The sequence below is a fragment of the Sinohyriopsis cumingii genome, chromosome 12, assembly GCF_028554795.1.
Source record: "Sinohyriopsis cumingii isolate HCF-2022 chromosome 12, ASM2855479v2, whole genome shotgun sequence".
Taxonomy (NCBI): Eukaryota; Metazoa; Mollusca; class Bivalvia; order Unionida; family Unionidae; genus Sinohyriopsis; species Sinohyriopsis cumingii.
Genome location: NC_142972.1, coordinates 355,893 through 380,278, shown reverse-complemented (window position 1 = coordinate 380,278; position 24,386 = coordinate 355,893). Strand labels below are relative to the sequence as shown.

The window sequence follows — 24,386 nt, the reverse complement described above, 5'->3', positions numbered from 1 at the left end:
TGCAACTCACCTTCAGATCTGAAATATAGCTTCGTTATATATCTATCATCATCTAGGTCAATAATTCCCTGTTAATCAAAGCTCTAGAATTGGCATGACATGCACTTTCCGAAAAGCGTCTTGTACTTGAAAAGATCACATTTTCGAAAGTTTGTAAAATTATAGTTAAGATATTTTGTGTCGTTTCCACTTGGAGGCAAGTCCTTTGAGCACATTCATGCACTTGGCCAACTTGAACCCTGACTTTTATATTTCGTGGCATTACTCTTGCTCCAGGAGCATTGAAAGCACGACTGTTTATATACAGTATTTGTACAGTACATATGTATAAGGTTTTAAGAAATGAGCACAGCCTGTCATACAATGCAGATTTTCTTTGTATTAACAATTTTCAATTTAATCCCTCTTCCATGCACACACACACACTCACTCTCGATCTTGTTAAGATGATAATCAGTTCAGTGTAAGCATCACTAACAAATCTGTGAAAAGCATGGCTATAGTTGGGTATAGGAGTGTGAACTAAAATATGGAGTCCTGTTGACTTATGCTGACAAAAAAACTATTTCACTGCTTTAGTTAACTATAGTATAGAGTAAACCACAAAATGCCCTTTTGCCTTTGCAAATACATTTAAATTACTGAAGTAACTTGATCCATGTCATGTTTATAAGTTCATAATAAATGATGAAATGATGATAATTGATGTGATCATTTCTTGTCCATTTCAGGATGTATTGTAATCAGTTTGTACTGGAACTTTAATCTCACTCATTGCTAAAAATATGTAATTGTAATTTCCAAATGCCATTACTCTCTTGCGGGATTGTGGGTAAACAAAACCCTAGTACTCCATTTTGAGAGTCGGGCTCGTGACTTAACACATTAACCCCTGGTTACGAGTTTACATGGCTGGAGGTAGTAGCCTGTTGTCGAGCTCTGTAGCATCAAGGTCATATAAGATACACTAAAATGGGTGGTATTATAGAAAGGTAGACAGATGTAGCTCTACAATGATACCAAATAATCTGGAATATCTAGTTGCACTACAAAATACAGAGTGAAAAAACAAATTTTTTGGACCTGACTTTTTTCCACCCAAAATGTGCCCTTGGTTGGAATACGATTTTGTGTCTGGATTTTAGACTTTTTGGTCTCAGATCTAAGGCAGACCAGTATGAACTGCAAACAGACAGATGAACAGATCTAAGGCAGACCGGTATGAACTGCAGACAGACAGATGAACCTTTGCAAAAAGTAGGATAAGATGGGCATTTGGAATAAAGAGTGGTCTCTATAAAAATAATGGGTCCATTGAGCAAAAAAAGAAAAGGACTCCAACTTTTGCCCTTCTGCTCATGCGCAAGTCAAATAGCCAATGAGAAACAATGTTTCTAACACAACTAGGCATTATGTTATTGGAAGATCACCTGGAAGTTGATTAATTAGGATGTATTCAGAAATAGCTTTTAAAATGTGTTTCCTACTTGAATTTCAGGCAATGTGTTAAATGATGCAGGTTCAAATCCTGCCTACATAAGGCCAGTTAGGCAGCAGTGGTGTGGCCTTGGGCATAATAATTGTGGGCATAATAATTGTATAATAATTGTGGGCATAATAATTGTGGGCATAATAATTGGACCAATTGCCTGAAGAGCCTCAAACTGAATTGTCAAACTAATTAAATAAATGATTAGATGTGAACATTCTTTCATTGATACAAAAATAAATGTCAAGCTTTTTGATATTTTTATACCAATTAAAAATAAAGAATTCAGGATTTCAATATCTCTTGCAGTATTTTCTTTGTCCCTTGAACTTTTGTATGTCTCCAGATTTAGGAATGAAAGGGACATTGCCCTTTGTCCATGGAATCATGCATTTGTAATCAGATTTTCTTGAATTTTGTATACAAGAAATGAAAATTATTTCCTTTACCTCTGTCTTAGGTGAGAACTCAAACGGCAAGTTTTTTTTAAAGATTATCTGTGGTTACTATTTTTAAATCGATAGAGTTTGTATGTGTTTTTGATTTGTTAAAATAACTATTTGAATGAAAGTTTTAGTTTGTATCTGACCTATTTTGTAAAATCTTTATATCATTGCAAAATGTTTTGGTGTCAACAAATATTTTGTGTATTATCAGTACATTAGACCTCTCTGGTGGCCTAGTGGTTAGAGTGTCTGCCTCGGATGCGGGAGGTTGTGAGTTTTGATCCCAGGTTGAGTCATACCAAAGATTTACAAAAATGGTACTAACAGCTGCCTCGCTTGGCGCTCAGCATTAAGAGGTTAGTGTTGGGACTGCACAGCCTGGTGTCAGGATATTGTGACTGGGTGGGACATCATTCTACATGTCTGCAGCATGATGCCCCAGTGCTAGACATCACTATAAACTATCATACTGCAGACATCGTTGTGACATGACTGAAAAATTGTTTTTAAAAAGATTTCCAAATCCAAACCAAATCAGTACATTATAGTCTATAATCCTAGAATAAAAGTTTTGTTATTGGTGGTATAGCTTAATGGTTCTCAAAGTTGTGGGACTACCATGACCCATAGTTGGAAAACATATAGGAGATATTACTGTATATATTTGGATACAATTTAAATCAAACTGCACAAATGTAGATCTACTGTTGCATAATGTGCCTGCAGATCTAGGTCAGCAATCAGCACAACAAACAACATGAACCATGATCTGTCAGCTCATTAAGTGATGGTACATCAAGATCTGTGTTGTTTGCATTTCGACCAGACATGTATATACGGTAATTTTGGAGACTTTCTAGCTGGCAACCTTGATGTACCCAGTTCAGAAGTGTTCAAATACACGCTGAATGCGCTCAAAAGGCATTATTATTTATCGTTATTGGGAAAATTTCAAAGTATGCCACTGTCATCAAGGCTGACAGGTCGACATGTTTATTTTGTTTGTCATTATTTTTTAAACAAAATTTTTAATGTTTAGTTTAAGAAGAAGAAGAAGATGTTTTACATGCAATGTATTTTCAGAAAATCAGTATTTTAGCATAGTTACATTTCACAAAAGTAATTTTTGTATGTCTGACAAAAAACATTTGTGATTGTATCAGTATATTGTATAACTGCTGCTACAAATTTATAGTTTTCATAAGACTTTAGCACCGCCTTAATCTGGTGACATTTTATGCATATGAAAATTAAAACTATTCATTGAAACACTGACCAGAGGTCTGTTTCACACTGAGTGGCCTCTGAGATGAATGCTTGTTTAACCTTGTTGAAATAATTGGAATTAGAGAGCAGATGATTGTGTCTTATAAAAGACTGAGTTTGTCACACAGTTTGAGGGAGATATGTTTAACAAAGCCTCAGCCTTTATCATCCCTGATGTGGAACCAATTACCACATTATTGTGGGGAAATTAGTTGTATCAAGTTTCACTGTGCTAGAAAATCAAGGAGGGGTCTTGGATTTTTTTCTTGTATGCATAGATAGCATAACTTTGAGATGAGACTTGCATTTGTAGGAAATACCACCACATTAAGCAATGTCTGTCACTTTGTTTGCTTTACATAGGTATTGGCCAGTGAGTCTCAATACAGTTATTGCTCTTGTGTAACAACTTAATATCCATAGACCCTGTTATAACATACACTTACTGGATGTGAAAAGATGATTACAGATGTGCAAAGGACTTTGGGCATTGGGTCTGTTCTTATTGGCAGAGGCTAAACCCTTGGGTCATACCACAACAATTATTGAAATATATGACTTTAATGATTTTAAACACCATGTGTAGCCTACCTCAGTGGGAGTGTTATCTTCAAGGTCAAGGTCAAGCTCAGTATTTATTCATAACCCTTTTCCCATCTACTCTATTATTCAACACTTGTTTGAGATCAAGGGTTGAGAGTTGGTATCCTTGTACATCAGCAGTACAAAGTGTGCTGCATTGTGGGTCCTATCTTCAAGTCTAAGATGATGACCCCTTTATTTTCATTAATGTATCCATTACATTTTACCCTTAAATATATGACTTGAAAACAGGCAGATATTGAAGGATGAAACTTGGCTTACTTGTACATAATCTTCTTTATACTCCCTCCCCTGTGCCTATGTACTTTTGTTTAGTACCCCCCCCCCTCCATTATTAAAATACTGCTAATTTGTTGGCATTTATAATCAAAGTCTGTTTTGAAGCAACAGATGTGATAGTTCATTGTGACATAGCAACAGATGTGATAGTTCATTGTGACATAGCAACAGATGTGATAGTTCATTGTGACATAGCAACAGATGTGATAGTTCATTGTGTTTGATAATCTCCACAAGTTTGTAATTTTTTTTATGTTACATCTCTTTGAACAAAAGTGGACAAGAGTTCTTCCTTTTTATTTTGTTCAGTTTTTGTTAGAAATGTTAAAACTAGACATTACAAATATTGGATGAGATGACACTATTTTGACTGCAGTGGACTGTTTGGGAAACCAGATTAGGACACAGGGGCTTGTATCATTGCTTGTATATAAATTGTACAAAACTACAAGGGAGGACACTTCTACCTTCTTGAGTGACCTATTTAAGAATCGATGCTGATGCTTCAAACTACATTTCACATGGAATAATAAATTTGGTTCCAATGTTTATCTCAAGAATTTGACATTTTATCCAGAATTTGACCTTTAATGAATGCCAGAACTTTTCCCCAAGTTATTACTAGACATGGCCCTGATTGTGTCTGCTTAGTATGCAAGTGCAACATAATGAATGGAAATCTGCGTGCTCATTCGCCAACCAAAAGTCATGTACCGCACCTATTTCTTACTTATTTCCTTGATGCTTTTGTTTTTAAAATGTGTGTGGATACTATAGGTTGTTTGTTGTTGGCAAGTAGGTTTTAACTCACAGTAGCTATAATATGGTTTATATTTATAGGTGCATGTGTACTACATGGTCTTACCCACCTTCTCCCCATACACAAACTAAAAAAATATCTCAGTGTGTACATACTAAATGGATGGCCCCTAATTAGTACAGCAGGGTGGCCTAGCAGCAATCAGTATTCTTGAGGCCCAACAGGGAGGTCCTGCAGTGCAATATTATTTTTGTGGTCCAACTGTGTAGTCCAGCAGTAATCAGTATTCTTTAGGTTCAGTACCTGGTCCAACAGTAATCAGTATTCTTGAGGCTCAGTACCTGATCTAGCAGTAATCAATATTCTCGAGGTTCAGTACCTGGTCCAGCAGTAATCAGTATTCTCGAGGTTCAGTACCTGGTCCAACAGTAATAAGTATTCTTGAGGTTCAGTACCTGGTCCAACAGTAATACGTATTCTTGAGGTTCAGTACCTGGTCCAACAGTAATAAGTATTCTTGAGGTTCAGTACCTGGTCCAGCAGTAATCAATATTCTTGAGGTTCAGTACCTGGTCCAACAGTAATAAGTATTCTTGAGGTTCAGTACCTGGTCCAGCAGTAATCAATATTCTTGAGGTTCAGTACCTGGTCCAACAGTAATAAGTATTCTTGAGGTTCAGTACCTGGTCCAGCAGTAATCAGTATTCTTGAGGCTCAGTACCTGGTCCAACAGTAATAAGTATTCTTGAGGTTCAGTACCTGGTCCAGCAGTAATCAGTATTCTTGAGGCTCAGTACCTGGTCCAGCAGTAATCAATATTCTTGAGGTTCAGTACCTGGTCCAACAGTAATAAGTATTCTTTAGGTTCAGTACCTGGTCCAACAGTAATCAGTATTCTTGAGGCTCAGTACCTGATCTAGCAGTAATCAATATTCTTGAGGTTCAGTACCTGGTCCAGCAGTAATCAGTATTCTCGAGGTTCAGTACCTGGTCCAACAGTAATACGTATTCTTGAGGTTCAGTATCTGGTCCAACAGTAATAAGTATTCTTGAGGTTCAGTACCTGGTCCAGCAGTAATCAATATTCTTGAGGTTCAGTACCTGGTCCAACAGTAATACGTATTCTTGAGGTTCAGTACCTGGTCCAACAGTAATAAGTATTCTTGAGGTTCAGTACCTGGTCCAGCAGTAATCAATATTCTTGAGGTTCAGTACCTGGTCCAACAGTAATAAGTATTCTTGAGGTTCAGTACCTGGTCCAGCAGTAATCAGTATTCTTGAGGCTCAGTACCTGGTCCAACAGTAATAAGTATTCTTGAGGTTCAGTACCTGGTCCAACAGTAATAAGTATTCTTGAGGTTCAGTACCTGGTCCAACAGTAATAAGTATTCTTGAGGTTCAGTACCTGGTCCAGCAGCAATCAATATTCTTGAGGTTCAGTACCTGGTCCAGCAGTAAGAAGTATTCTTGAGGTTCAGTACCTGGTCCAACAGTAATAAGTATTCTTGAGGTTCAGTACCTGGTCCAGCAGTAATCAATATTCTTGAGGCTCAATACCTGGTCCAGCAGTAATCAGTATTCTTGAGGCTCAATACCTGGTCCAACAGTAATATGTATTCTTGAGGCTCAGTACCTGGTCCAGCAGTAATCGGTATTCTCGAGGCTCAATACCTGGTCCAGCAGCAATCAGTATTCTTGAGGCTCAGTACCTGGTCCAGCAGTAATCTGTATTCTTGAGGTCCTACAGGGTGGTCAAGCAAAATGATAATTAGTTTGCTGGTCATGCCCTTAAAAAAAATTTAAGTTTTTAGACCATTCTTGCCTCATAAATTGAATGCATTACCAATACATTTTGTGGAAAGTAGGATAGGAATTACTTATATTCAAAAATTGTAAATATCTTGTCATTGTTGTATTGTAAAAATTTGAATAATTTGTCAGGCTAATATAGTTTGACTATAGAAGCTTTGTACAGACAGTTATTATTGAGATTTATACAGACAGTTATTATTGAGATTGTGCAGTTATTATTGAGATTTATAGTTATTATTGAGATTTGTACAGAAAGTTATTATTGAGATAAGTTTTGGACAGTTATTATTGCGATTTATACATACAGTTATTATTGAGATTTGTACAGAAAGTTATTATTGAGATGTTTTGTACAGACAGTTATTACTTAGATTTGTACAGACAGTTATTGAGCTTTGTACAGACAGTTATTATTGAGATTGTACAGTTATTGAGATTTGTACAGTTATTATTGAGATTTGTACAGAAAGTTATTATTGAGAAAAGTTTTGTACAGACAGTTATTATTGAGATAAGCTTTGTACAGATAGTTATTATTGAGATTTGTACAGACAGTTATTAGTGAGATAAGCACACACCTGATTTGAAAATTTGTTACATTTGTGGACACTTAATATTAAAGTCATGGACTAGGTTGACCCAAAATGACTTGGATATCCAGTGGAACAGTTGATTTTTTACTCTTCAGAATATTTATATGAACCTCAGAATGCTCAAGGGGGTTTGGGTTTTCTTTGTGGTTTAACGCCATGTTTTTAGAACTTGATGACTATACATCGCAGCCAGTTTATCATGGTGGAGGATGAACTTGGCAAAACTCAGAAGAACCACCGACCCACAGGAAGCTACTGGCAAACATTCTCATGTACCCACACTGACTGAGCTTAGTCTTTAACCCACATGGTAAGAGGTTATATATTGGTGATCTGCAAAGGCAAGTGCCTTAGACCACTTAGCCATCCATTGCCCACATGCCCACCACTCAGCCATCCAGGGCCCCATGCCCACCACTCTGTCATCCAGGGCTCCATGCCCACCACTCAGCCATCCATTGCCCACATGCCCACCACTCAGCCATCCATTGCCCACATGCCCACCACTCAGCCATCCAGGGCCCCATGCCCACCACTCAGCCATCCAGGGCTCCATGCCCACCACTCAGCCATCCAGGGCTCCATGCTCACCACTCAGCCATCCAGGGCTCCATGCCCACCACTCTGTCATCCAGGGCTCCATGCCCACCACTCAGCCATCCAGGGCTCCATGCCCACCACTCAGCCATCCAGGGCTCCATGCTCACCACTCAGCCATCCAGGGCTCCATGCTCACCACTCAGCCATCCAGGGCACCATGCTCACCACTCAGTCATCTAGGGCCCCATGCCCACCACTCAGTCATCCAGGGCCCCATGCCGACCACTCAGTCATCCAGGGCCCTATGCGCAAAGGAAGGTCAAAGGGTTAGAAAACTACAGACTAGTACTTAACACCTATTGTGAGTTAAGTAGATGTGACTTCCATCACTCTGGATTTGCTCTACAATTGCATGAGAAAAAGCATTTCTCAGATTGTTGTTCTCAAGTCATTTTATTGTTAAACAGGGTGACCATAAAGAGGAACTAATTGGTTTAAACATGTAATAAAAGAGTTTTTAATAAATGCTGCCTACCAGTCTTTAATTTCATTTCACTAGTTTCACTCTACCTGTATAATTACTAACCATAACCCAAGGTTCCAGGATCAAATATGTATAACAAGGCCATTACGATATTTCACTTATTAGAGACTTCATTCAATTACAGTAAAATGGATTTGAATGCTTATTGGCCAGTCTAGTCTCAGTGGTAATAATGCCTTGTTTGATGAAAACCTACATTGATTAATTTTCCATTGTTTTGACTGGAGTCATGGGGTTTTCCTTGTTCAGTCAACTACAGTAGAATGATAACCTGTAGGGTAGAAATATTACTATCTTATCAAACTAGGGGTCAGGCTATCTGCTTGAAATCAGAGACAAGTCTATAATTGTTGAAAAGAAAACAGCAATCACAAGACCTCCTGGGGACACAGAAATTCTTACAAATAAATATCTCCCTTGGGTTCAAGAATTTCTCTTCCCCCAACATACTTTAATACCACTTTGTATCTATAATTATTGGATTAGATTTATCAAATTATGACAGAAATGGCAGTATGGAAGCTTTGTTATTTGTGACATATAATCTCTTCCACAACCCTCTACAAGCTTTGTTGGGGTTTATGGAGTGGAGCCTGACTAATTTGGCCCTTCTTGTTTTACATTTTTGTACCCCTACCCATGGCATACAGTACAAGTGAAGTCCAACTGCAAGCTTTGTTGGCGTTTATGGAGTGGAGCCTGACTAATTTGGCCCTTCATGTTTTACATTTTTGTACCCCTACCCATGGCATACAGTACAAGTCAAGTTCAACTGCAAGCTTTGTTGGCGTTTATGGAGTGGAGCCTGACTAATTTGGCCCTTCATCTTTTACATTTTTGTACCCCTACCCATGGCATACATTACAAGTCAAGTCCAACTGCAAGCTTTGTTGAGGTTTATGGAGTGGAGCCTGACTAATTTGGCCCTTTTTGTTTTACATTTTTGTACCCCTACCCATGACATACAGTACAAGTCAAGTCCAACTGCAAGCTACAAAGACCTGTGTCTGCTGTTGCATAATGGGGTGGCAGATCTGGGTTTGTTCTGTTTGTTACTAGTAACCGGTTTTTTAAAACCAAACAAAAAACTGTGTAGACCCAGATCTGGTCAGTGTAATGGCAGATCATTGTCTAAGTTTGCTTGCATTTGTACTTGATTTCAAAGCAAGTACATGCAGTAACAGTCTTGATTTGTGTAATATGAAATTCGAAAATTACCAAGTTGATGTTTTTAACTGAACCTGTAGTACCACTAGGGGTCACACATGAGATGATAGTCTCATGACTGGTCAGTCTTTAGAGATGTCACAGGATACAAAACGAGACAGGGAGGGTGTGTGGGCATGTGATACCTAAGGTACTATAGGTTCAATGAAATTATCAACAGACTTCAGCTTGGTAATATTTAATTTTCCAATTTCATTGAACCTTCCCTACCCTGAGGGACCCCAGGAGATGTTTGGAGTGTATCCTGTGACAGAATCATAGTAGGGTGAAGGCGAATCACTGTAAATCATGAGAATTAATTCCATTCAGATAAATTTAATATCAATGGCTTTGAGCTGATTCAGACAGTTTTTCACTGAATGTCATGTCAGATGTGATAGGTTTATGACAATATTTCTGAAAACGTAGCATTAGTGAATGCCATTCTTGTACTATGTGGTGTAAAATATCAGTATTTATGGCAGAAGATTACAGGGTGGATTTTAGCTGTCTTGAAATAGTGTCCCTGATCAGTGCCTGAAAAGGGACCCGAACACTAGCAAATAGTTGCGTTTCATTATTCCTAATGCATTTAGTTCTACTGGATTGGTTACCTATTATAACTATTATTATTACCTAAATGTCTACAAAAGTAACTGTCAATAGTTGTCAGTCTGGTTCATAAGCTGCTATGCGAATTCCACTCAGTGATTTCCAGATTGGTTACCTATTATAAAGATAGGTTTGTTTTTATATACATGTAAATTCCTAAGATCTAAGAAATCAAGGGTTTGCCATCATTGACAAGAAACAGTGCCAGAAGCAGAACCTATTTGTGAGGGAAATTTGAAGGGCAATTTACAAATCAGGGAAAGTGATTAAAAGTATCTTGGTGCAATATCAGCATCCCATGTGGTTGCATTTTTGAGTAAATTTGGTCTCTTGTTAAACACTCGTCTCTTCAGCAAATAATTTTAAAGGGGCAGGGGCCAGTTTTTATGTACAAATTTAATGCAGCAATCAGCGACCTAGTATAAAAAACCATAAAAAAATCAAAGTGAGGTCAGAAAGGTCCATATTTTTAGATACCTATATTAAAACAAAGCATAAGAATATTATCCACTTGACCAAAGAAGTGAATGGCAGTTCATAATAGAAGAAGTTTATGCACCCCACCCCCAAAATTCTACCTGCACTGTTCATGTCCATTGGACATTTTTGACACCATGTCATGCTCACAGTGCAAACACAAACCCTTTTCGTAGATGACATTTGTGCAAAACTGTGTGTACTAAACAGGCTGATGCAACTGAAGATAGTTGTCATCCAAGCCGGTTTTTTTATATTCTAATTACCCAAAACCAATGTGTTTACTGTTATGGGAGGCTAGCTCTTCTTCCTAGCCGACTGTTGGTATTTCACTATCCACATACTGCAGAGCAACTATGGAAGGTGTACATGCCTGACATCAGTTTTAAGAACAACACAAACCTGAAACACCTAGTTCACAAATATATCCATATCTATAAATAGTAAACAATAATAGCTGAAAAAGTCACCCCATAGCCTAAGTTAAGAAATTTGCCAGCGGCCAATTTATGAAGCGGGACCCTGCCACCAAAGTACTTTAGTTGTACATGGGAACAAGTTTGGAATGTCTCCTTTTACACTGATCTATGTAAACACCAACTGTATGTGTGGACAGGACCAAAGTAAAAAAATTGGCCCAGAATTCCAAACCACATGACATATAGTCAGCTTTTATTAATTTGAAGAAGCGGAATGGGAATTCTCAGTACAGTTGAACCCGGTTATGTCGCCGGCCTAGGGGTTTGCCAAAAAGCTTCGAGATAACCGATGATCGAGATAAACGAAAACCAATATGGTGGCAATATATTAACATGTGCTTGAAATTTCTTTATGTACATGATGTGCGTTAATAAATGAGAATGTACATGCACGTGTTTTTGGAGTTTTTTTACACAACAGCGTTGCCGCGATTTGTTTGATGAAGCGATCGGCATGCTATAAAAATGTACATACATGTTTGCTAACAACAAAAGGCATATGTGCACCAACTAACAGCAGAGATTTACCAGTATACAATACAAACCACCGTTGATTCTCGATACAAACCTTTATTATATTCTCCAACATTGCAAACACAAAGATCGCTCACAAAATCACAAAAAATGTGTGGGGTGTAGTTCGTTTTTACAAAAAGCTAACCAGTGTCAAAATTAAATTCGCGAGTCATTTCACTCTGACACAGCTCTGAAAAGTATCGTACACGTGGTTACTATCAAAAGACCGTGTTCTTGCAAAATAGGATCTCCATTCCCACGAAAGAAACTTACACGAGTCAACACCTGGCAATATTGGACCGTATATATTACTGTAGCATAAGTTAACACCCAATATAGGGATTCTTTTGAGTAGCTATAGCTGTGGCAGTTGTTTTGAGTAGCTATAGCTGTGGCAGTTGTTTTGAGTAGCTATGGCTGTGGCAGTTGTTTTGAGTAGCTATAGCTGTGGCAGTTGTTTTGAGTAGCTATAGCTGTGGCAGTTGTTTTGAGTAGCTATAGCTGTGGCAATTGTTTTGAGTAGCTATGGCTGTGGCAGTTGTTTTGAATAGCTATAACTGTGGCAGTTGTTTTGAGTAGCTATAGCTGTGGCAGTTGTTTTGAGTAGCTATGGCTGTGGCAGTTGTTTTGAGTAGCTATAGCTGTGGCAATTGTTTTGAGTAGCTATGGCTGTGGCAGTTGTTTTGAATAGCTATAGCTGTGGCAGTTGTTTTGAGTAGCTATAGCTGTGGCAGTTGTTTTGAGTAGCTATGGCTGTGGCAGTTGTTTTGAGTAGCTATAGCTGTGGCAGTTGTTTTGAGTAGCTATAGCTGTGGCAGTTGTTTTGAGTAGCTATGGCTGTGGCAGTTGTTATGCATCTGCAGGAAGTACCAGTAGCTACAGCTGTGGCAGTTGTTTTGCATCCACAATAAGTACCATGTGAATGGTTTGGTTTTTACTGATCCCTGCTTCTTCACTTGGACTTCTAGATAAGATTTTCCTTGCATGAGGAAATTTAACTGTTTCTTCTGTTTTGAAGATAACACCGACATGCCTTCCAGTAAAGGTGAAGACTTGAAATAATTGTTTTCAAAGCATTCATGTGATGCAAAACAAAGGCTGTAGAGACCAAGAGTTCTGTATCAGATCAAATGGAGCAGTCTGAAATGTTTCAGATCAAATGGAGCAGTCTGAAATGTATCAGATCAAATAGAGCAGTCTGAAATGGTCTGAAAGGTTGAGTAAAAATCAGAGACCTAAGAGATAGTATGTTTGTATTTTTTTATGTTGTCACTAATGAGAATAGCACATCAACAGATGATAAGTTTATGTCTGTCTGTAATCAACATACTAGAAGTAAAACCAGTATGTCTGCACAAATATGGCACCAACTACTACCAAGAGACCTTCTCAATATTAAAAGACCTTCAAGTTGATGAATGTATTAATAATGTATCTTAGGCAGTGTATAGTGAATTCAATCATATATGGCTCCCCTGTTTTCTGTATTGTTTTACTGATTGCTCCAATCATATATACTCCCCTATACTGGCATATCAGGGTCTATGTTGCTTTATTGATTACTCCAATCATATATATACTCCCCAATACTGGCAGATCGGGGTCTGTGTTGCTTTATTGATTACTCCAATCATATATATTCCCCAATACTGGCAGATTAGGGTCTGTGTTGCTTTATTGATTACTCCAATCATATATATTCCCCAATACTGGCAGATCAGGATCTGTGTTGCTTTATTGATTACTCCAATCATATATATATACTCCCCTATACTTGCAGATCAGGATCTGTGTTGCTTTATTGATTACTCCAATCATATATATATACTCCCCTATACTTGCAGATCAGGGTCTGTGTTGCTTTATTGATTACTCCAATCATATATATTCCCCAATACTGGCAGATCAGGGTCTTTGTTGCTTTATTGATTACTCCAATCATATATATACTCCCCTATACTTGCAGATCAGGGTCTGTGTTGCTTTATTGATTACTCCAATCATATATACTCCCCAATACTGGCAGATCAGGATCTGTGTTGCTTTATTGATTATTCCAATCATGTATACTCCCCAATACTGGCAGATTAGGGTCTGTGTTGCTTTATTGATTACTCCAATCATATATACTCCCCAATACTGGCAGATCAGGGTCTGTGTTGCTTTATTGATTACTCCAATCATGTATACTCCCCAATACTGGCAGATCAGGATCTGTGTTGCTTTATTGATTACTCCAATCATATATATATACCCCCCTATACTTGCAGATCAGGGTCTGTGTTGCTTTATTGATTACTCCAATCATATATACTCCCCAATACTGGCAGATCAGGATCTGTGTTGCTTTATTGATTATTCCAATCATATATACTCCCCAATACTGGCAGATCAGGGTCTGTGTTGCTTTATTGATTACTCCAATCATGTATACTCCCCAATACTGGCAGATCAGGATCTGTGTTGCTTTATTGATTACTCCAATCATATATATACCCCCCTATACTTGCAGATCAGGGTCTGTGTTGCTTTATTGATTACTCCAATCATATATACTCCTCTATACTGTCAGATCAGGGTCTGTATTTATTACTCCAATCATATATACTCCCCTATACTTGCATATCATGGTCTGTATTGCTTTATTCATTACTCCAATCATATATATACTTCCCTATACTTGCAAGTCATGGTCTGTATTGCTTTACTCCAAACAAACTGCAAAGTCCCAGATTTATCAGCACACTATGTGCTGGCAGATCTGGATCTGTGCAGTTTGCAGTTTGTCCCAATTTATTAGTACATATACATGTATATGGTACTTAATTTAATGGAGGGGCTGGGGAGAGCATATTGTTTTCACAAAAAATATTATTTTTCATGGGGCCTGTGCCAATCAAGCAATCAATGAAAATGTTAAACCCATGAAAAGTCGGTGGTTCTTCCCTGGGTTTTTCAGGGTTCTTCCTCCACCATTAATACTGGCCGCCATGTATAGCCTATCATGTGCTGAAAAATGGCGTTAAACACTACAACAACAAAAAACCCATGAAAAATATTGAATTTGTAGTACACCTCTCCATCAATAACATGTGCTTGGATAACACTGGAACCTACTGACAACAAGGGGTCAGACATAGATCCCATTTCCCCCTCTAGATAATACTCCCCCCCCCCATTAGTAGTAGGACATTAATAAATAAATGCTGAGATATGTCAAGAGAAGTTCATGTTAGTCCATGAGTATTTCTGAGAACATAATTGAGTGCCATCTGGGTTTTGATCTCTGATTTGCCATGTGCTGTAAACTTGCTTTATATTATCACATTAATTACATTTTTATATCAGATCATTAAAGGGAATGGAATAGTAATAAACACAGTTTAAAGGCAGTTGACCACTTGAACACTGCTATAAATATCACTAAGTAGGCAAAGTAATTCAGGTATCTTGGTCATTTGTTTGGCCTGCAAATTAGCAAATGTGGTCATTGATAGCAAGAGAAGCAAAGTGAAAGGAGTGCTTGGTGCATGACAACCTTTGTTTCACAGATATGATTCATTATGGAGAAGTGTGTTCCAGAGTTTGAAGTGAACTTAACATTCCCAAACTCAGAGGTTCACATAAGGATGATCTGAAATTTCACTATTATTGACAATGAAATCGCTGCATCAATCTTTTTAAAAAACGACCAAAAAAAACTTTCAATGTTGATGGTGATTGCCCCAGGAATTAAATATGCAGAGTTTTTGAAAAAAGGAATTCTTGTTTTGTTGTGAATCAACAATAAAACTGAAATATATCCACGTTCAACTGTGAAAAGCAGTGACATAATAATACATAGTGTTTTTGGAGGTACGTGTATTGTGTCTTGAAACCTCTTGGTGTTTAAATGATTTTGTAAAGGTTGGTTATCTTGAAAATAAAAATAATTCTTAGAAAAGCGGACATCATGGGAAATGCATTTTATTGACGATTATTCCCAAGGTGATATAGAACAAATATTAAAACCATTTAATAGCCCCTACCCACTTCTTGATGTCCAACGGGAATATCATCCTCTTCCTATATTTTCAGAGGTCCATGGTAACTCATGCTTAAACTGCAGTTTGTGCTGTTGGACCTGGTTGAGTGCTAGTTACATTGGGATGTGTGTATTAAGAACTCACCTCCCATGCATATCTTTACATGCAAAAAATCTTTGCATTTAGAAAAATATCTTGGAGAACACAAAAAGGTCAAAGATAGTTTGAATCATATGCTTTAAATTTTGTGGAGCGAAGGAGATACTGATAAATGTCGAAATGTTGATATGTTTAATCAAACCATCTGTGTAATCAGGCCAAACAATTCTAGATAGATGAAAACATTACGTGAACGGATTTATTTAAAATGTGAAAGTTGGTCAGATATGATACTTGTTCTTATTGACTGCATTCAAGTTTCTTGTGGGTAGATTCTTTTATTTTCTTTCCATTTTAGTAAAGTTCATGATTTCTTGGACGGTCTTAAGTTTTGATAATACCAGAGTTAGAGTGATGGACAATAGATTACCTCAATTTGGAGTCTTTATATAAGCTAAAGGTGTGTGTGTGTGTTGTGTGTGGCTTTTTTTTTTGTTTTTTTTCCTTCGTCTTGATCAGTGACGTTTAATTGCAGGTGTCTTGGTCTGTCAGTGTGGTCGTCTTGATCAGTGATGTTTAACAGCAGGTGTCTTGGCCTGTCAGTATGGTCGTCTTGATCAGTGACGTTCAGTAGCAGGTGTTTTGGCCTGTCAGTATGATAGTCTTGATCAGTGCAGTTCAGTAACTGTAGTTTTGGTCCATTAACGTTGTTGTCTTGATCAGTGCATGTCAGTAGCGGTAGCTAATTTGGTATCATATTTGGTATGTCTAATTGATATTTGGTATGTCTGATGATATTTGGTATTTCTGATTGATTTGCTTGTATGAAGTGATTTAAAAAAATCACAAGCTTATTTTATATTTTTAGACGAAGAAAAGTGATGTCTCGTGCTTAGATGCCATTGTTACATGATACAGTCATACATTGGATATATCGCTGGATACAGGTAAATATTTTTTCTGTAATACATTATTTGGAAAGTACAGCACATCCATTGTTAATCCCACCAATCAAAGGTACTTGAAAAGATAGGGTCCCGAGTGGCCGAGTGGTCTAAAGCGATCTCTGTTATGGATCACTGCCATCTCACCTATGTCTGTGATGGTTCGAGTCTCAGATTCAGCCATTCTGGGTATGTGAGAAAGCTTGCCAGTATCTTCTCGTGGGTTGGTGGTTCTTTCTGGGGTTTTCCCGGGTTCTTCCTCCACCATTAATACTGGCCACCATGTATAGCCTATCGTGTGCTGAAAAATAGCGTTAAACCCCACAACAACAACAACAACAACTTGAAAAGATGTGTCCATGTATCTTGTAGTAGTAGATGAAATAGAGAGTATTGGGCATGACTCTCATTTCTATTAGTATAGTAGGTGAATTTAGTCTAGCCTGCTTTGATGTACATGTGTGTTGTTATGTATATTTAATTTGCATTGTTTGTTTATATAAAAAAATCAATATATGCTACTGTAACATTGTACCTTATGTTGAACTTTATCCAAAATAAAATGTATTTTCTACTTGACGTGAATTATTAATTTGTAAAACATGTTAATAGTTAAAATATTCTCTGTGCGTATGGTTTTAATATCAGCATTATCTATAATAGAAGTAAAGGTTTATTTTGGTCTGTGTCTAGGATTTTGGAATTCCCCTAAAATTTAACTGGTGTACCTGACATTGTTCAGGTTATATATTATAATTTTAGTACCAGATTTCCTAATAGTAACTAGTATTTTATTTTGTAAACATTAAGAACTTTCAAGAAAGTTATTTCCCATTAGGTAACTTATTTTTTTAGAAAATGTTAATGGTGACCTGAGGTCAAGTAGCGGACTATATACTCTTGTCCCTAGAAAGATTATTAATTCCTGCTTAAAATCTAGCAGGATCAATTTGTATTATTGTTGTGTCCAGAAGTTCATTTGGGCTGATATTTATTTCTTCAAATTGTTCAATTCAAGTGAATTGTTGTCTGGAAATACAGAGTGCTCGTGAAAAAAAAATATTCTTGGACAGAGAAATTCACTGGGATTTATAGTGAATTAAAACCTGGAATTATATTACTGTGCTTCAACAAAAGACTGTTGGTACAACAACACAGTACAGTCTGCCACAGGCACATCAACACCTTCAGTGATGGACTTAATTTGGATTTCTACCACCTCATCACTCTTTTTATTTCTGTACAAGGGACACCACTACCCAATAGTGGGTTTGATATTGAGTTTGTGGTCTTTTCATTTCACATACTTTGCCATGTTTTGAAGAACATGTTATGTAATATTTTGAAATAGGTATATGGAATCTCCCATTCTGTAATGGATGACTGCAGGGCTGCCTTATCTTGTCTGTTATTACCTTTTATGCCATTGTGACTGGGGGCAGCCAACAGTACAGAATACTTTTATCAGATTGTATGAGAACATCATGTTTCTGTTGTTGTTATTGGCTTTAATGCCATTTTTCAGCACAAGATAGGCAATACATGGCGGCCAGTATTAATTGTGGAGGAAGAACCAGGGAAAATCCTGTAAAGAACCACCTACCCATGAGATGCTACTGGCAAGCTTTTTCACGTACCCACATTGGCCGAGCCTGAGACCCACACGAACAGGTGAGATGGCAGTGATCAGTAATGGTGAGCACTTTAGACCACTGGGTCACTCAGGGCCCCTCATGTTTCTGTAATCTCTGGAATATTAATGGGTTGTCAGGTTTAAGATTCTGCAAGGCTTTCAGTGTGGAGAGGGAATCAGAAAAAATGATGGAATTTGTTTGACAGGTTTGAACATAGTTCACAACTTCTTGCCCAGACTGATGACAAAGTGATCCATTTGAGGAGGGGGTGTACACATTCATCCATCTGTACATACCCTAGATTAAGCTCGGCATCAATTTTTTTTCTTCTTTTTTGTTAAATAAAAGGCAGGCTGAACAAAAGGTGGGTGTGTCTCATGTCCAGGTAAATGTTGGCAGTTATAATTTAACTTCATATTTTATTATCGTCTTTGATTAAAATCTTTCAATTATTCACCAAAAGTTCCCAAGATATATTTCATAACATGACAGTTTAGAACAAAAGATGGACATTACATTGCTAGCTATTTTATTTTAGGATTTGTAATTACCAAACCCCTGACATGATAAAGGAACAGCCAGCAAGGAACAGGTTTTATTGCAAGGTTTATCCTGTTGAATAGACAATGTGAAATCTTGTTGGCAAACAAGGAAAGAAGGTGCAGGGGAAGCTTATCAGAGATTATCATGAATAACAGTGTGGAATACTGGTACAAAAGATGAAAATCACAGAAAAAAATCTTGAAATATTGTATTTACTAGATATTGATAAGAAATAAAACAAAATAGATTAAATAAAATTTAAATAGAAAGCACATGTTAAGATTCACAGTTGTTAAAAATCTTAGTATAGTAAAATAAATGGTTTGTTGTGATACTTCTGTTATTGTGTATTGGCCAGAATGGTTTTATTTAGATATTTGAATCAGTATTGAATATCTTTCACTAGTTTCTGTTAAATTTCAGATTCTTCTAAGATAAAGTTAACTAAAACATTTTATTAAGTACATATTGTATCGATTAGGTTGCACACAGTGATTCCCTCTCCCCACCCCTACCCCAGATGAAAGTTGAAAAGAACTACAGTCTATGTTCATGAAGTGCTCGAGATGATGAATTAATCGGTTTTTAAATCAGAGCCATAAAATGCGAACCACTGTAGTTGCTAGGAAATGAAAAGTGTTTCTGAAAACATATTGATTTTCATGTCCATGTTATTTATGCTCTACCATCTTTACAGCTTGTAATCAGAATCCAGCTGCAGAGTGTGTGGACTTGGATCTGCCATCACATAATGTGCTGGCAGATCTGGGTCTGTGTAGTTTGTTAGGAGTTATCAGTAAAACAAGGAACATGGACCCTGATCTGCCAGTACATTATGTGATGGCAGATCTGGGACTGTATATTTTGTTAGGAGTTATCAATAAAACAAGGAACATGTGCCAGCAGATCAGGATCTGTTGTTTGCAGCTGAAGTCACTTTATAAGGGAGTATATACCATATTTGTTGTCTGGTTATTAATAATGTCTAACAGTTTCTGTCATTGTAAATCATAATTGCATTTTTGGGGGTTTTGAAGGTTTACCAATCTAGGCAGCATACATTTTTTATTTATTTGCTTACTAATTGAAGTGAAACATGCTAAATATAAAGGCAGTATTAATGTACAGAATATTATGATGATATTCTTAAGTCTGGTAAATTCATTTGTTGTGATTTGAAGCATGTTTCATGATGGCATATCTACCATACTTACATGTAATAGAAAAATGAACAGTTCCAAATGGTTAGATGAACCCTTCGGGGTTTAATTTAGGCTGCACCAATTGCATTGTTTAGTACAATTAAATTTGAAATGGTGTTTACAGACAATGGCTTTGTGTTGTAAAAGGTGCACAGGAAATTACTGTTTGCATCATGTACAAGTTTGTACACTGTGTGCCTAGTCATCAAGGTGCTTGATGATAACACTTGAACCATTCAGCAAGATTCTCATTGATCGGGATTACCTTATGTTTTGACAGATTCCTGTTGAGCAAATTATAGTGAATTAAAGAATAGCAAACTGAATCCTTAGGTCATTGAAAGTGATAACAACTGATAGTCTGACATAAACATAATTATTATGTATTTATCGCTGTATGAAATGACTAAACTGAAATTTATGACAGTGGGTATCAGTATCTGATACCAGTATGGGGAGGGATAGCTGGGCCATTTAGGTGTAAATATTGCAGAAGAAAATACTGTTAAGAATCCCATATGTAATGGTTGGCTCAGAAATGACTTATGTGGTGGGGAAAAGAAGGGTTTTATTTCTTTTCATTTGTGTAGCAATTTGAAGAGAGAAAAAACAGCCTATGATGGAGTTATTTGTAGACAGCAAGTTATTTCAGTTCTTGTATGTAGAAATTCTTATCTTTAATGCTTGTGATAATTGTAAAGTTTCACAATAATGTAATATGTAATAGAGATAGTGTATGAAATTAATGTATTTGGACAAATTAATACAAACTAAATTTAAACTGCAAGAAATAATCAATCATTTACAAAATAATAGGCAGCTCCCCTGAGAAAGAGACCCAGCAATTCATCCCAGGGTTATTGAAGGTCTTCAAATGCTGGAAAGCACACCAACCCTTATTCTGTAAGTTGATTAAATTAAGTTTTATAAATTATTATTATCATCAGATTCCTAAACCAGGTAATGCAATTGGAAAAGAATATTCCTCAACACTTCTATCAACGGTAATTATCATAAAAGAAAATAAAGAAATTAAAGAAAACGTTACAAACCATGCTTAAGAAAAAATAAGGAAAATGTGAGGTAATACTGTTGTGTTAGAAGCTTGACCCTTCCTCGCTTTCAACCCCCAATTCTAGGCATGGCCGAATGATGGCTAAATATGCCATCTCCACTCTGCCTTTGTATGAGTTTTATTTGATACAAATAATTGTGTGACTTTCTGGAATGCTTTAAGTCATCAACAAAATTAGCTTTTGTAATTTTTAAAGAAAAGAATGTTATAGGTTGATATTTGTAGTCTTTATATAAACAGGAGAAATAATTTCATATTTGTCAGATATTCATAGCATATGTGACATTGTAGTGTATTTTTATTGTCACTATGAATAATAATTCAACAGATGGCTTTAGTTCAGAGGAAATATTTATATTTTATCTTATCATTTACAGAAATATACACTTGAAGAAGATTACAGGGTATGATATCTGAAGGTCAAGATTGTATAGAAATGGATCTAGATAAAATTTCATGTGGGTGTTGTGTTAAAAAAAAGTGGCTAGGAACACCTTGATTTGATTCTATAGGATCTCTTTGAACTCTGCAGAATTTGAAAGGACAAATTAACAAGGCATAATTGTGAGGGTGGTTTTTTTTTCCTTTTTTGTGAGAACATATCCATGTTGCAATGAAAGGGAGGAATTGATTTGATCTTACACATGGCAGCTGTTGGTTGGGTCCACAAGAGAGCTGATAGGAAATGAAAACATGCATTCAGTGCTGATGAATAAACATACCAACAATGACAGAAGCGTGGTCTCACCTACCATCCTAACAGGTATCGACCCAAATATAGGTGGGATTATATTACCTGGTATTACCTGGCCAGCAGTATTATTTGTACCTTTAGGATGTTCAGGTGGAGAGCTGTAATGAATGGATAAACTTCTTTGTGCGTCTGTTACAGGATATATCTTACATGGCCACTTTTGAGAACAACCTAAATAGTGGAGGGTGGATTATAACAGCTCCATAGGAATATGAAATAGTTGTTTTCAGACCCATTATTCATATTAGATTACTTATTTAGAAGTTCAAGTTAAATGACTGTTCAGAAGAGGATATAAAAGTGATAACTTTCTGTTTTATTTAAATTTGTGTCCTTTACCTGTGATATTCCTGTCACACTTGTGGATTAATCTGGTGTGATACATTTTTATGAAGGACTTGGAATCTATGTGAATTTGGTGATTTTATACAGTTGTGCTAAAATTGTGTTATTTCTCCTAAGGATATACTCATATTTTGACATTGCTCTTTTTCTTGTGAATTTTTGTTTTTTGTTACCTGGATTACTTTTTAATAATCATCTAAATATTCTTGAGCAAAGTGGATTATCATCTTGAGGTTTTTAGAATACCGGTAAGTATGTAATTATATGAAGAGTTTTAACATTTTGTGTGTGGCATGTATCAGACAAGTAATCTAAGGGTCACAGTTTGATACCTGCCCTTTCCTAGTACGATATAGCCAATAATGTGTCAAAGTGCCATTAAAACTAACAACAGAGTTCAGCCGTGTAGATTACTTATGTACATTAACAATAGATGGAACCTTTGTTTTAAAATAAATACAGAATATTTCAAGTTTTATCTTGAGACATATCTAAATATGGCAACACATTATAGTGTACAGAATAACCTAGCTGTTCAAATTGTGTCAAATGTGGCTACATGAAAGTGTATAGAATAGCCTAGCTGTTCTGGTTGTGTCAAATGTGGCTGCAAAAGATAACCTATTTGACGGTGCAGCTGCTTTTTGGGTCATGTGACACTTGCCTTCTCCTGTTTTTAGGGACGTTGAATTTCACCACATATTGTTGCAGCCAGTATACTGTTTTTTTGGACTGCATCAATGTTTAATGTAGCCAGGTTGCATCTGGAATCAACTTAAAAAGTGGTAGAGCATAAAAACGAGTAAAATGTTTGCAAACAAAGTAATAGATTGCAAGACCATTAATTCCAATATTTGCATGAAAATGGATAAATCTAAAATAGAATCACATTTACTTACCTCCAGTACACATCAGACTTAATGTAATTTACTTACTCGTCCGCCATCTTTGTGGCAAATAAAATGTAGGTGAGACAAAAAGGGAATTCCAGGTGAGAATAAAAAAACACCTCAGGAATAAACCTAATAAGGAGATCTCAGTGTCTAAACACTTTAATGAACCAGATCACAGCATAAATTGTGTTCAGTATCACAATAGAAATCATCCAAACTGATAAGGAGCTCTCTAGTAGCAACATTATTCGGAAAGATGGAGAACTATGTTAGATACACCAATCACATACTGTACAGTATTATATTGGATACAGATACACAATTACATACTATACAGAACTGTATTGGATCCACCAATCACATACTGTACAGAACTATATTGGATACACCAATTACATACTGTACAGAACTATATTGGATACACCAATTAACATACTGTACAGAACTATATTGGATACACCAATTACATACTGTACAGAACTATATTGGATACACCAATTACATACTGTACAGAACTATATTGGATACACCAGTTACATACTGTACAGAACTATATTGGATACACCAATTACATACTATACAAAACTATATGCTATACACTAGTTACATACTATACAGCGGGGGCCCCGAGTGGCCGAGTGGTCTAAAGCGCTCACCGTTCCGGATCACTGCCATCTCACCTCTGTCTGCGTATGTTCGAGTCCAAGGCTCGGCTAGCGTGGGTACGTGGGAAAGCCTGCCAGTAGCTTCTCGTGGGTCGGTGGTTCTTTCCTGGGTTTTCCAGGGTTCTTCCTCCACCAGTTATACTGGCCGCCATATATGGCCTATCTTGTGCTGAAAAATGGCGTTAAGCCCTACAACAACAACATACTATACAGCCAGTATGGATCAACATCTGTTTAAATAGTAGTCCAGGCTTTTGAAATTAGTTAACAAGCAAGTTGTTCCAATCATGTAAAAATGTGGCTACCAACATTATTGATAATAACCTAGATGTTCCAATCATGTAAAAATGCGGATAACAACAGCAGTATTGATAATACCCTAGATGTTCCAATCATGTAAAAATGTGGCTACCAACAACAGTATTGATAATACCCTAGATGTTCAATCATGTAAAAATGTGGCTACCAACAACAGTATTGATAATAACCTAGATGTTCCAATCATGTAAAAATGTGGATAACAACAACATTATTGATAATAACCTAGATGTTCCTGTTGTGTAAAAATGTGGCTACTGACAACAG

The 24,386-nt window shown here is 36.8% G+C and overlaps 1 protein-coding gene across 2 annotated transcripts in view; it reads left to right on the top strand.

Annotated features, from left to right (window-relative positions):
• Positions 1–24,386, top strand: part of LOC149785896 (uncharacterized) — a 277,180-nt gene that overhangs the window by 97,323 nt on the left and 155,471 nt on the right. The window contains exon 3 of one of the 2 annotated variants that reach the window (XM_089976106.1): positions 16,615–16,693. The gene's annotated coding sequence lies outside the window, so the exon portion shown is untranslated. Of the gene's footprint in view, positions 1–16,614; positions 16,694–21,530; positions 22,492–24,386 lie in introns of those variants that run through there. The other variant, XM_089976107.1, reaches the window with a different exon arrangement.